Genomic DNA, 12,665 nt, shown 5'->3' with positions numbered 1-12,665 from the left:
ATGATACTTATGATGAAACTGCTTCTATGCCTGATACTACTGTGCCCCTTAGTGAATTTCTTGATGAACAAATTGCTAGGGCTAGATAAAAAGAAATTATTGAATCTGAATACGATGATGATAGTGATGATGAAAATATGCATGTTATTCCTGAGGGTTATCTTTTTGATATGGAATCTTCTGCCGCTATTTTAGCTTGCAAAGATAGATATGAGCTTAAGAGGTTATTAATTAAATGGAACAAAGAATCACTTAGAGATAAAATGAAACCCGACCCTGCTTTTGGTACGTCACCTATTTGTGTTCTTGATAAGGATTATGAATTCTCTATTGATCCTGATATAATTACTTTGGTTGAATCTGATCCGTTTTATGGCTATGAATCTGAAACTGTTGTGGCACATCTTACTAAGTTAAATGATATAGCTGCCCTGTTCACTAATGATGAGAGATCGCTTTACTTTTATATACTCAAAGTATTTTCGTTCTCAATAAAGGGTGATGCTAAGATATGGTTTAATTCTCTTGATCCTGGTTGTGTGCGTAGTCCCCAGGATATGATTTATTACTTCTCTGCTAAATACTTCCCTGCTCATAAGAAACAAGCTGCTTTGAGGGATATATACAACTTCGTGCAAATTAAAGAAGAGAGTCTCCCACAAGCTTGGGGGAGGCTTCTCAAGTTACTTAATGCTTTGCCTGATCATCCTCTTAAGAAACCTGAAATACTTGATATCTTTTATAATGGACTAACCGATGCTTCCAGAGATTACCTGGATAGTTGTGCTGGTTCTCTTTTCAGGGAAAGAACACCGGATGAAGCTGAAATCCTATTGAATAATATGTTGACAAATGAAAATAATTGGGCACCTCCTGAGCCACCTCCTGCTCCAATTACTGAGTCTATTCCTAAACCAACTCCGAAGAAGAGAGGTGTCATATTTCTCAGTCCTGAAGATATGCAAGAGGCAAAGAAATCTATGAAAGAAAAAGGTATTAAAGCTGAAGACGTTAAGAATTTACCTCCGATTGAAGAAATACATGGCCTTAATATACCGCCTGTTGAAGAAACATATGATCTCAATTCTTTATTTACTGAAGAACCTCCTGACCCCGATATCCCGACACAGGTAGTAAAGGTAAATTATCTCTATAGATGTGATAAAGCTGAAATTCCTCCTACTAAAATTGCTAGTCAGTGCTTGGATGAGTTTGATAACTTTATGTTTAAGCAAGACGACCTTAATGCTTATTTTGGTAGACAATTAAAAGAAAATGCTTATATGATTAGACGCTTGGGTGATTATATGGCTAATATTAAAGTTGAACTTAAACTTGTTAGCAAACATGCTTCTATGGTTACCACTCAAGTAGAACAAGTACTTAAGGCTCAAAAAGAAGTGCTTGATGAAATGAATAGTAATAAAAATGATTATGCTGCTAGAGTGGCTACTAGAACTGGTAGAATGACTCAGGAACCTTTGTATCCTGAAGGCCACCCTAAGAGAATCGAGCAAGATTCTCAGAGAAATAATATTGATGTTCCTAGTTCTTCTAAAAAGGAGAAGAAGAAAAATGATAGAACCGTGCAAACTTCTAGTGAACCTATTGCTGAATCACCTGATAATCCAAATGATATTTCTATGTCTGATGCTGAAACACAATCTGGTAATGAACATGAACCTAGTAAAAATATTAATGATGATGTTCATGACGATGCTCAACCTAGTAATGATAATGATGTAGAAATTGAAGCTGCTGTTGATCTTGATAACCCACAATCAAAGAATCAACGTTATGATAAAAGAGACTTTGTTGCTAGGAAACATGGTAAAGAAAGGGAACCTTGGGTTCAGAAACCCATGCCTTTTCCTCCGAAACCATCCAAGAAAAAGGATGATGAGGATTTTGAGCGCTTTGCTGAAATGATTAGGCCTATATTTTTGCGTATGTGATTAACTGATGTGCTTAAAACAAATCCTTATGCTAAATATATGAAGGATATCATTACTAATAAAAGAAAGATACCGGAAGCTGAGATTTCCACCATCCTTGCTAATTATACTTTTAAGGGTGGAATACCAAAGAAACTTGGAGACCCAGGAGTACCTATTATACCTTGCTCCGTTAAAAGAAATTATATTAAAACTACTTTATGTGATCTTAGAGCCGGTGTTAGTGTTATGCCTCTCTCTTTATATCGTAGACTTGACTTGAATAAGCTGACACCTACCGAAATATCTTTGCAAGTGGCTGATAAATCAACTGCTATACCTGTCGGTATCTGTGAGGATGTGCCTGTTGTGGTTGCAAACGTTACTATTTTAACGGACTTTGTTATACTTGATATTCCCGAGGATGATAGTATGTCTATTATTCTTGGAAGACCTTTTCTTAATACTGCAGGGGCTGTTATTGATTGCAACAAAGGCAATGTCACTTTTCATGTCAATGGTAATGAGCATATGGTACACTTTCCGAGGAAACAACCTCAAGTTCATAGTATCAACTCTATTGGAAAAATTCCATCGATTATATTTGGAGGTTTTGAATTTCCTCTTCCTACTGTCAAGAAGAAATATTATATTCTTATTATTGGGGATGTGCATATCCCCGTTGATGTAACTTAGTGTTATTCAAAATTTCTCCGGTTTCATGATTATCGGAATGAGTTTGTTAACAAGACTTGATCAACCTTGTTAGTGGATTCTTTTTTATGAGCATGAGATGGATGAAACTAGAAGCACAAACTTCTGTACCCCACTTTTACTTTCTGTTATTTATATTAAATAAAGTAAAAATAGTATTTTCAGTCTGTTTCCTGACTTACCCGTGCAATATAAAAATATCCCGAAAATAAAAGTCCTCAGAATGCCATGCCAATTTAATATGATTTTTTCGGGAATGTTTGAGGATTCACTGTGCAAAAATTACCGCAGGAGGAGCTGCCACCTGGCCACGAGGGTGGTGGGCGCCCCCCCCCCTAGGGCACGCCCCCTGCCTCGTGGGCCCACGGTGACCCTCCTCCACTTATCCCAGCACCCATCTTCTTCCTCTGTCTCACACAAACCCGAAAAACCAACTCAAGCACGAGTTCCAGCCACTTTTGCTGTGATTTTCGATCTGCTTCTCAAAGCACCTCTCGCAAAACTGCTTGGGGAGATTGTTCCTTGGTATGTGACTCCTCCATTGGTCTAATTACTTTTTGTTCTAGTGCTTTGTTCTTTGTAAATTTGTGCTGCATAGGTAACCATGTTCTTGAGCTTGCATGTCAAATTTATATGGTTCTAAGTAGTTCTAATGCTTGATATAGGCTCTAGGCACTTGTAGGAGTAGTTGCTATCAGTTTTATTGAGTTTGGTTCACTTTTGTTTGAAGTTACTAAAAATTTCAGAATTTTTCAGAGAAAAACAATATGCTTAGGAAGATGTTCCAAGGTGGTTCCTCTAAGAAGCAAGGACCCAGGATTGCTATGCGCGATGCTGACGAGGATCCACCAAGAGACGCTCCAGTACGGCCTTGCAAATGGCCGTCGGAAAATTTTATGGACCGTGCGGGAATTAAAGAAGAATTCAAAGCATATTTGCGCAATGCCGGTCTTGAGGATTTTTAGGCTAACAAATGCCCCCAGTATCATGATCTCACAAGTTCATTTGTGAGGAGGTTTGAGTATTCATCTTCGCGTAATTCTCCTTCAGTCATGTTTGATCTTTATGACAAATCTTATACCATGGACCTAGAGGAATTCACTCTTGCATGCAAACTTCCATCATGGGGTAGTCTCAGGGATCCCCCTAAACCTGAATTTAGAAACTTTCTTGCTAGTATAACTGTGGGGGAATCTGGAGATATAACGCAGGCTACCATAGGGAGCATTCACTTTCCTGCTATACATTATTTTTGCTCTCTTCATTGGTAGATGCATAAATGCTAAGGATGAAGCATGTCACATGTGTGTCCCTGATCTTAGCATTCTTAGGAGTGTTGTGTTAGGAGACCAATCTTATCATATGGGAGCCATTGTAACTCGTAGGTTTCATCATAATAGACATAATGGAGATTTCTTTGGAGGAATTTATGAAACCCGCTTAGCTCATTTTCTTGAGATACACATTCATGAGGGTGATGCAGAGTTGCCTCCTGCATATTTAGATTATGACTCTATGGCTTCGCACCAGTTCGTCGAGAGGCCTGAATCACCTCTCTTATATCGTTTAATTTTTGATAAATGACGTGTTTTCCGTATTACTCTCCCTGCTCCTGCCTTCTTTAATTCACAGACAAAAGGAAGATACATTATTACCAGGGAGGAGGCAGAAGAGTACGAGAGGAGAGCGCAGGCAGCTCGACTCCACGCTGCAGCTCAGCAGGCGATAACCGCTGCACAACAGTATGATCCCAACTATTCTTCCTCATCATAGTACGACCCCAACAACTATTATTATGGATATCCGCCATGCCAGTCATGGCCATAGACCAACTTAGGCCAAAAGCCTAAGCTTGGGGGAGTACGTATTTCTCACCAACATTACATTTATGTTCACACACACTCATTGCTAGATGTCGGTGCTCATACTTTTTCACTGTAATATCCATGCTAGTTTATTTTCTTTTTCCTGCTTTCTTCTTGTGTGTTTGTTAAACCTTAAGAAAAACCAAAAAAATTAGTAGTAGTTTATTTTTCTGCTGTAGTAGTAATAATTCAAAAGAAAATCCAAAAATATTTCCCGTTCTTCTTTTGCTTGTTGGGAGCTTTCCCGTGTAAATAGTTTTATTTCTTTTCTTTTCTTTTGGGGGTCAGTAGGAGAAGACCATAATTAAATTGTTGATGTGGCTCTTATATGCATTATTGTTGATTTAACGAAGAGCCCATATTGCCTTGTCTTCTCCTGTTTATTGAAACCTCGCAGATTCCAGCTTAGTCCAATGCACGTGCACTCTTATTATTATTCACACCGTTCGGTCATGCAAGTGAAAGGCAATTATGATGATATATGATGGACTAACTGAGATGAGAAAGGCTGGTATGAACTCGACCTCTTTTGTTTTTGTAAATATGATGAGTCCCTCGTTCTTGATTCAGCTTATTATGAATAAACATGTTTGCAATGACAATTGGAGATCATAGTTGCTTGTGCCATGCTTGATTAGCTATGAGTTATAATGGTTTACCTTGTGTGCCAACATGCTATTGAGATGATTATGATGTGGTATGATGGGGTGGTATCCTCCTTTGAATGATTTAAGTGACTTGACTGGGCACATGTTCACACATGTAGTTGAAACAAAATCAACATAGCCTTCACGATATTTATGTTCATGGTGGATTATATCCTACTCATGCTTGCATCCAATGTTTATTAATTTTAATGCATGTACATGGTTGTTGTCACTCTCTAGTTGGTCGCTTCCCAGTCTTTTGCTAGCCTTCACCTGTACTAAGCGGGAATACTGCTTGTGCATCCAATCCCTTAAACCCCAAAGTTATTCCAGATGAGTCCACTATACCTTCCTATATGCGGTATCTACCTGCCGTTCCAAGTAAATTTGTATGTGCCAAACTCTAAACCTTCAAATAAACATTCTGTTTTGTATGCTCGAATAGCTCATGTATCAACCAAGGCTGTCCTTATCTTCCGTGTTAGGCGGGTTATTCTCAAGAGGAGTGGACTCCGCTCCTCACTCACGAGAAAATGGCTGGTCACCGGGATACCAAGTCCCATGCTTTATGCAAACTAAATCAAAATTAATTGCAAACAAAACTCCCCCTGGGACCTAATGTATGTTGGAGGCACTCGTTGTTTCGAGCAAGCCATGGATTGATGCTTGTTGGAGGAGGGGGAGTATAAACATTACCATTCTGTTTGGGAACCGCCTATAATGTGTGTAGCATGGAAGATATCGCCATCTCTTAGTTGTTACGTTGACAATGAAAGTATACCGCTCAAAATACAATTTATCTCTATTTCAAAACCAAGCTCTGGCACCTCTACAAATCCCTGCTTCCCTCTGTGAAGGGCCTATCCATTTACTTTTATGTTGAGTCATCACCCTCTTATTAAAAAGCACTAGCTGGAGAGCACATCCATCATTTGCATTCATCACTGTTAATTTATATTGGGTATGACTATGATTGGATCTCTTTTACCATGAATTACAATGTCTAGTCAGTCCTTGATCTTTAAAGGTGCTCTGCATTTATGTTTTGCGGTCCGAGAAAGGGCTAGCGAGATACCATCTTGTTATATCATATTATGATTGTTTTGAGAAAGTGTTGTCATCCGAGATTTATTATTATGACTTGCTAGTTGATTATGCTATTGATATGAGTAATTGTGAGACTTGAGAATTATTGCAAATGTGGTTAGTTATGATCTATGCTGAAAACTTGAATGCTGGCTTGACATAGTTACAACAACAAGGGCAAACAAAGTTTGTAAAAGTTTTTCTTTCTTTCTGTTTGTCAACTGAATTGCTTGAGGACAAGCAAGGGTTTAAGCTTGGGGGAGTTGATACGTCTCTGTCGTATCTACTTTTCCAAACACTTTTGCCCTTGTTTTGGACTCTAACTTGTATGATTTGAATGGAACTAACCCAGACTGACGTTGTTTTCAGCATAATTACCATGGTGTTGTTTTATGTGCAGAAAACAAATATTCTCGGAATGACCTGAAACTCCACAGAACATCTTAGAAAAAATAATAATAAATCCTCGCCAAAGATGAAGACCAGGGGGCCCACACCCTTCTCACGAGGGTGGGGGCGTCCCCCCTAGGGCGCCCCCTACCTCATGGGCTCCCTAGAAACCCTCTGACGCCAACTCCAACTCTATATATTTTCTTTCGGAGAGAAAAAATCAGGGAGAAGAAATCATCGCGTTTTACGATACGGAGCTGCCGCCAAGCCCTAAAACCTCTCGAGAGGGCTGATTTGGAGTCCGTTCAGGGCTCCAGAGAGGGGGATTCATCCCAGTCGTCATCATCAACCATCCTCCATCACCAATTTCATGATGCTCACTGCCATGCGTGAGTAATTCCATCGTAGGCTTGCTGGACGGTGATGGGTTGGATGAGATTTATCATGTAATCGAGTTAGTTTTGTTAGGGTTTGATCCCTAGTATCCATTATGTTCTGAGATTGATGTTGCTATGACTTTGCTATGCTTAATGCTTGTCACTAGGGCCCGAGTGCCATGATTTCAGATCTGAACCTATTATGTTTTCATGAATATATGTGAGTTCTTGATCCGATCTTGCAAGTGTATAGTCACCTACTATGTGTTATGATCCGGCAACCCCGAAATGACAATAATCGGGACCACTCCCGGTGATGACCTTAGTTTGAGGAGTTCATGTATTCACTATGTGCTAATGCTTTGTTCCGATTCTCTATTAAAAGGAGGCCTTAATATCCCTTAGTTTCCGATAGGACCCCGCTGCCATGGGAGGGTAGGACAAAAGATGTCATGCAAGTTCTTTTCCATAAGCATGTATGCCTATATACGGAATACATGCCTACATTACATTGATGAATTGGAGCTAGTTCTGTGTCACCCTATGTTATGACCGTTACATGATGAACCGCATCCGGCATAATTATCCATCACTGATCCGGTGCCTACGAGTTTTCCATATACTGGTTTACACTTATTTACTTTCTCGTTGCTACTGTTACAATCACTACAAAATACCAAGAACATTACTTTTGTTGTCACTACCGCCACTATCATATTACTTTGCTACTAAACACTTTGCTGCAGATACTAAGTTTCCAGGTGTGGTTGAATTGACAACTCAGCTGCTAATACTTGAGAATATTCTTTGGCTCCCCTTGTGTCGAATCAATAAATTTGGGTTGAATACTCTACCCTCGAAAGCTGTTGCGATCCCCTGTACTTGTGGGTTATCAACCCCTCTTTAGGGAAGAACATCAAGACCTCCTCACGAAGAAGAACCGGTTACCCTTTTGTATCGTCCCTAGTTGTCCGTGGACCGTGTATCGTTCTATGTATCCAAGGATCTAGCACATGTGTGACTTGTTCTTGTTAGTTTTAGTGTTCGTCTTGTGTGTCCCCTTGTGATTTCCCCCGTTTCCCTCTTTGTGTTCCTCGTGTTCTTCACGGGATCCGCTCCTTTCATGAAAGATCGGGCGATTAGGGTTCTACCCTATATCATCTTGGATCAGAGCAAGGTTGATCACAAATTTGGAGTCCCTACCCCTCTTTTTCTAGCCTTGTTTTGCTTGATTTCGTCCTAAATTCGAAAATCCCCACCAAAAATAGCCCCAAATTTTTTTGTGATTTGTTGGTTTGACGAAGTTTTGTTGATTTTGATCCATGGATTTGCTTGGTTTCGAGTGGATCTAACATATCCCCAATTTTCCCCACTTTCCATCCACGAAATCCATCAAATTTTGCACTTGGAATCATAAATTTCCGCCCCCAATTCGAAAATTTTGGCCCCAAACAAGATCTGGAATCGTCGGGCCGGACATCCGGGCCTCAGGTCGGACATCCGAGCCCCAAGCCGGACATCTGGCTCATGGAGCACAAACTCCGCACGCTTCTGGACATCAGCCACCGGATATCCGGCACCCAAGCCCGGATGTCCGGCCCCTGGCATTTCAGCCTTTCCCATTTCACCGTTTTGTCCATAACTAATTCATCCGGAGTCTGTTTTTTGACGTTCTTTAGCTCGTCGGAAAGCTCTTGACATCCCCCTTCCCACAAAAATACTACCATCACCATTTGGCTCCATCAAATTGTTGGAACTTTGGCATCTTTCCTAGGGCTTCCACCACAACCTCCGCATAACCACCACCGACTACGCAACTTAACCCGATTTTGTTTGTGTTATGAGTTGTGTCTCCTAAGGCGTTTAGTCTACTTAGGGACTGTGCTCCCAACTCCGACACCGTGTATAGTCTACCACCTTACCCTCCACTTCCGTATTGTGTCTCAAAACCCATCATTGCATCTACGCAATCCCATGGAGCTTCCGCAACCACCACCGCATCCCGTTACCACCATTTGACATTCGAGATTTTGAGTTTGCAGTTTTTCCGTTTCCTAAGGTGTTTCGGCTACTTAGGGACGAGTCTCCATCATCTTGGTATCTCCATCAAGATCACTGCCACTCATCATCGACACGGACGGTAACCTCCATATCATCTTGGTATCGTGGTATCCCTCCATTGTATATTCCCTTGCAATTGCATTGATAACCCCTAGCCCATTTTGTGTCTCTTGCCTATCGAGACTAGCCATTTGCGTATTGTCGGCAACGTTAGTTGTGCACATTAGTGATCTACACCATACATTGCATACATACCATATCATATTGGTATCATAGCATCTCGTGTGCCTCAGTTTGTTCCCGCATATAGATAATAGCTATCTTGGTTTGTGCATTGTGCAAAAGTGGCCATACAAAGAAAAAAAGAATAAGCTTTTAAGCAAAAGACAAAGAGCAAAGAAGCTTGTAAGAAAGTGCCATAGCATCATACCACATTGCATATAGGATTGTCATATCCAATCATCTTGGATCATACCACCGGAACATCATACACATAGCATACTTGGGATACAAAGTTTATCTATTTTGCATTTTCTAGGTTGTGCATAAGTGTCGTATCCACCTATAGAGCAATCGTGCTAGCGTCTCTCTAGAGTTGTGCAACACGAGAGTTTTCCGTGGATTCCACATTTTGAGCTCATCCTTGGTTGCATGACCCCATTTATCTATCCGTGCGTGTGTTTCCGCGTGCCACATATTTCTATTGGTCTACTTGTTTCACTTGCGAATTTGTGAATCCCTTTCAACATTATTGACTCTTGCTAACATTTTACATCAAATTTTTGTGTCACTATCCTCACCGAGCTCCACCATAAGCCTTATTTGTGGAGGTGTGATAAACCGACAAGAATTGGTACCAATTGTGCTATTTCCTTGTCCACATTGGAGTGATCATTGATCCACTTTCAACTTCGGTCAAGGTACATTTGGTATTTGTTCTTATCTTTCTACCACTCACATTTTTCTCTTGGAGTGATGGATAGGCAAGCCATTTCATCTTTGGTCTACAAAAACAACGACGAGTTCGATGCCGCGAACAACTCCACCGACTCCAAGATGCAAGCTCAAATGGAGGAGATCAAAGCCCTCATCATGTCCTACAAGCAGTCTTCCTCATCTTCGAGAAGACGCTCAAGAGCACATGCCTCCGAGCTACCATCTCCGGCAAGGTCACATCGGCATCGACACCATCACCACCATGAACGTGAAGGTCAAGAGCTCAACACCAACAACCGCTCAATGACTTCACCATCTCCCTTGGCATCTTTGCCAAGAGACTTCAAGGCATCTTTGCCTATGGACATACGGCATATTCGCCAACACCAACAAGCACCTCAAGACTACGCTCAAGAGAAGCACCCCAAGCTCAAGTCCGCGTATTCCACGAGCTACTACGACCTCGACATCGACCATGCAATTCCTTTTTATGGGACTCAAGAACCCGAGGAGTATCTCGAGTGGGAGCGTTTGATGGAAGACTAACTCAAGCTACATCAAGTTCCTCCCGAAGATCAAGTGAAGTGCGCCACAAGGAACTTCCACGTCTACGCGTCCACATGGTGGCTTCACGCACCTTCGGAGACCTACGACATGAGTTGAACCAAGATGAAGAGAGCTTTGCAGCGAGAGTTCGTGCCTCCAACCTACACGGAACAACTTTAACACCAATTGGAGAACACCATCCAAAGATCCAAGTCCATCGACGAGTACTTCAAGGAGATGAAGAAAGCCTTGCGACGAGCCGGTGTGGACGACCCCATTTCGATGAAGTTCCACTTCATGATGGGATTGCACAACGACATCTCTAAGACGATCTTCCTCGAGAACTATAAGTCCCTCGACGACAACTACATTGGTGCTCTCAAGGTGGAACAAGAAATCATGAAGGCCAAGGCTTCTTGACCCCAAGAACACTTCTCGAAGACCAAGCTCCAAGAAGACGAGCATGAGGATAGTACCATCAAGATGTCCAAACCCGACGAGCTACAAGACGATGCTCCCAAGTTCAACTTCACCGCCATCCCTCTTTGTGGCATGGCTGATGCCGAGTCTAGTTTGAATCTTTTTCAAGATGGTGCGGCGACAAGTACGACTATGGAGACCCTCAAGGACCAAGCTTTGGAGGCAAGTGGCGAGGTGACGAGCAAGGATGATGCTTCCATCTTAGGAGGCGAGAGTGATGATGTGCCATCTTCGGCCTTCATCCATGGCGGCGGCGATGAGATGGTTGAGCATGGGATTTTCCCTTCGACCATGGTCACATATGATGAATTGAGTGACTTTTGCCACCATATTGAGAGTGAGAGTGACTTCACCACTAGCCCCATATATGACGAGTTGCCCCAATTCCCATGTGAGGAGAGCCACAACCCCCACAACTTGAGTGAGATGAGTGACTCCACCATATGTGAGATTGAGTGCACCTACATTGAGGGAGTGAGTGAACCACCACATAGAGAGAGTGAGATAGTTGATAGGGCATGTGAGGCCACTATGATTTCTAACGACTTAACCTCTACCTCTATTGTGTCTTCTCATTTGGTGTTAGGTCCCTTATATGATGACGCACCGATTCTCAACGACTTCTTCCTACCTTTGGACAAGACGATGGCCATGGTGGAATATGATGCACCCCCCACATGGTTCCATCAAGATGAAGATGACCACCATTTGGTCTTTCCCACCTTACCTACACCACTTGAGTGGAATGAAAACGGTAACATAGGTGACGGTGATGCTCTAGTCCCACTAGTGGACATTCTTGACATTGATTGCTTGCATGATGTTGATCAACCTATTTCCATGCTTCATGCTAGTGTGACTTCCCCATGCGATGATTTACCCATTTATGATGAGTACGATGATTGCCATGTGGAGTCTATTAGTTGTGATGCCATGTTACATAGGATTTCTTGTGCTAATTCTCTCGGTCACATAATGTTTGACAATCCTCTTGACATGTCATATGCTATGCATGAGATCAATCATATGTCATATTTGCAATCTCATCTTAGTGACTATGCATATGCCATTCAAAATAAACCCAATTTGCACATATGGCATAGATGACAAGCCTATGGTTATTGGCATTTGTTTTTCTTGTCATGATATTGACATGCTACCTTTGCATTATTTATCTCATATTCCATGCCATAACCATCTAGCTACGGATATGCATTGTTTTGGATGTTCTCCATTTTCTCCATATGAAGTTTCCAACATTGCTCATGAGGAGACCCCCATAGTTTCCTCATACATTTTAGGAGATTTTGATTCATCCCATCCATTGCATGATCCTTATACTTGTATGCTCAATTTGCATCCCCATCGTGTTATACACAATAACTATTCTTTCATGATGGATGACATGTTCTTATACCATGCATCAAATTTCTTTGAGCAACTCTTATCTTGTGCTAACTTTCACATGCACATACACATCATGATGGATGATGTGTACATTTACCACACACACAATTTCTTTCGTTTGCGTCTCTTTTGTGTAGGTACCCATGAATTCTTATCAACCTCGCAATCCCACGAGTTGACAAAATGAGCTGTAGAGAGCAATGATGACTTGGGATCCCATGG

The sequence above is a fragment of the Triticum urartu genome, chromosome 1 (genome assembly GCF_003073215.2).
Source record: "Triticum urartu cultivar G1812 chromosome 1, Tu2.1, whole genome shotgun sequence".
Taxonomy (NCBI): Eukaryota; Viridiplantae; Streptophyta; class Magnoliopsida; order Poales; family Poaceae; genus Triticum; species Triticum urartu.
This window is presented reverse-complemented; position numbering follows the sequence as displayed.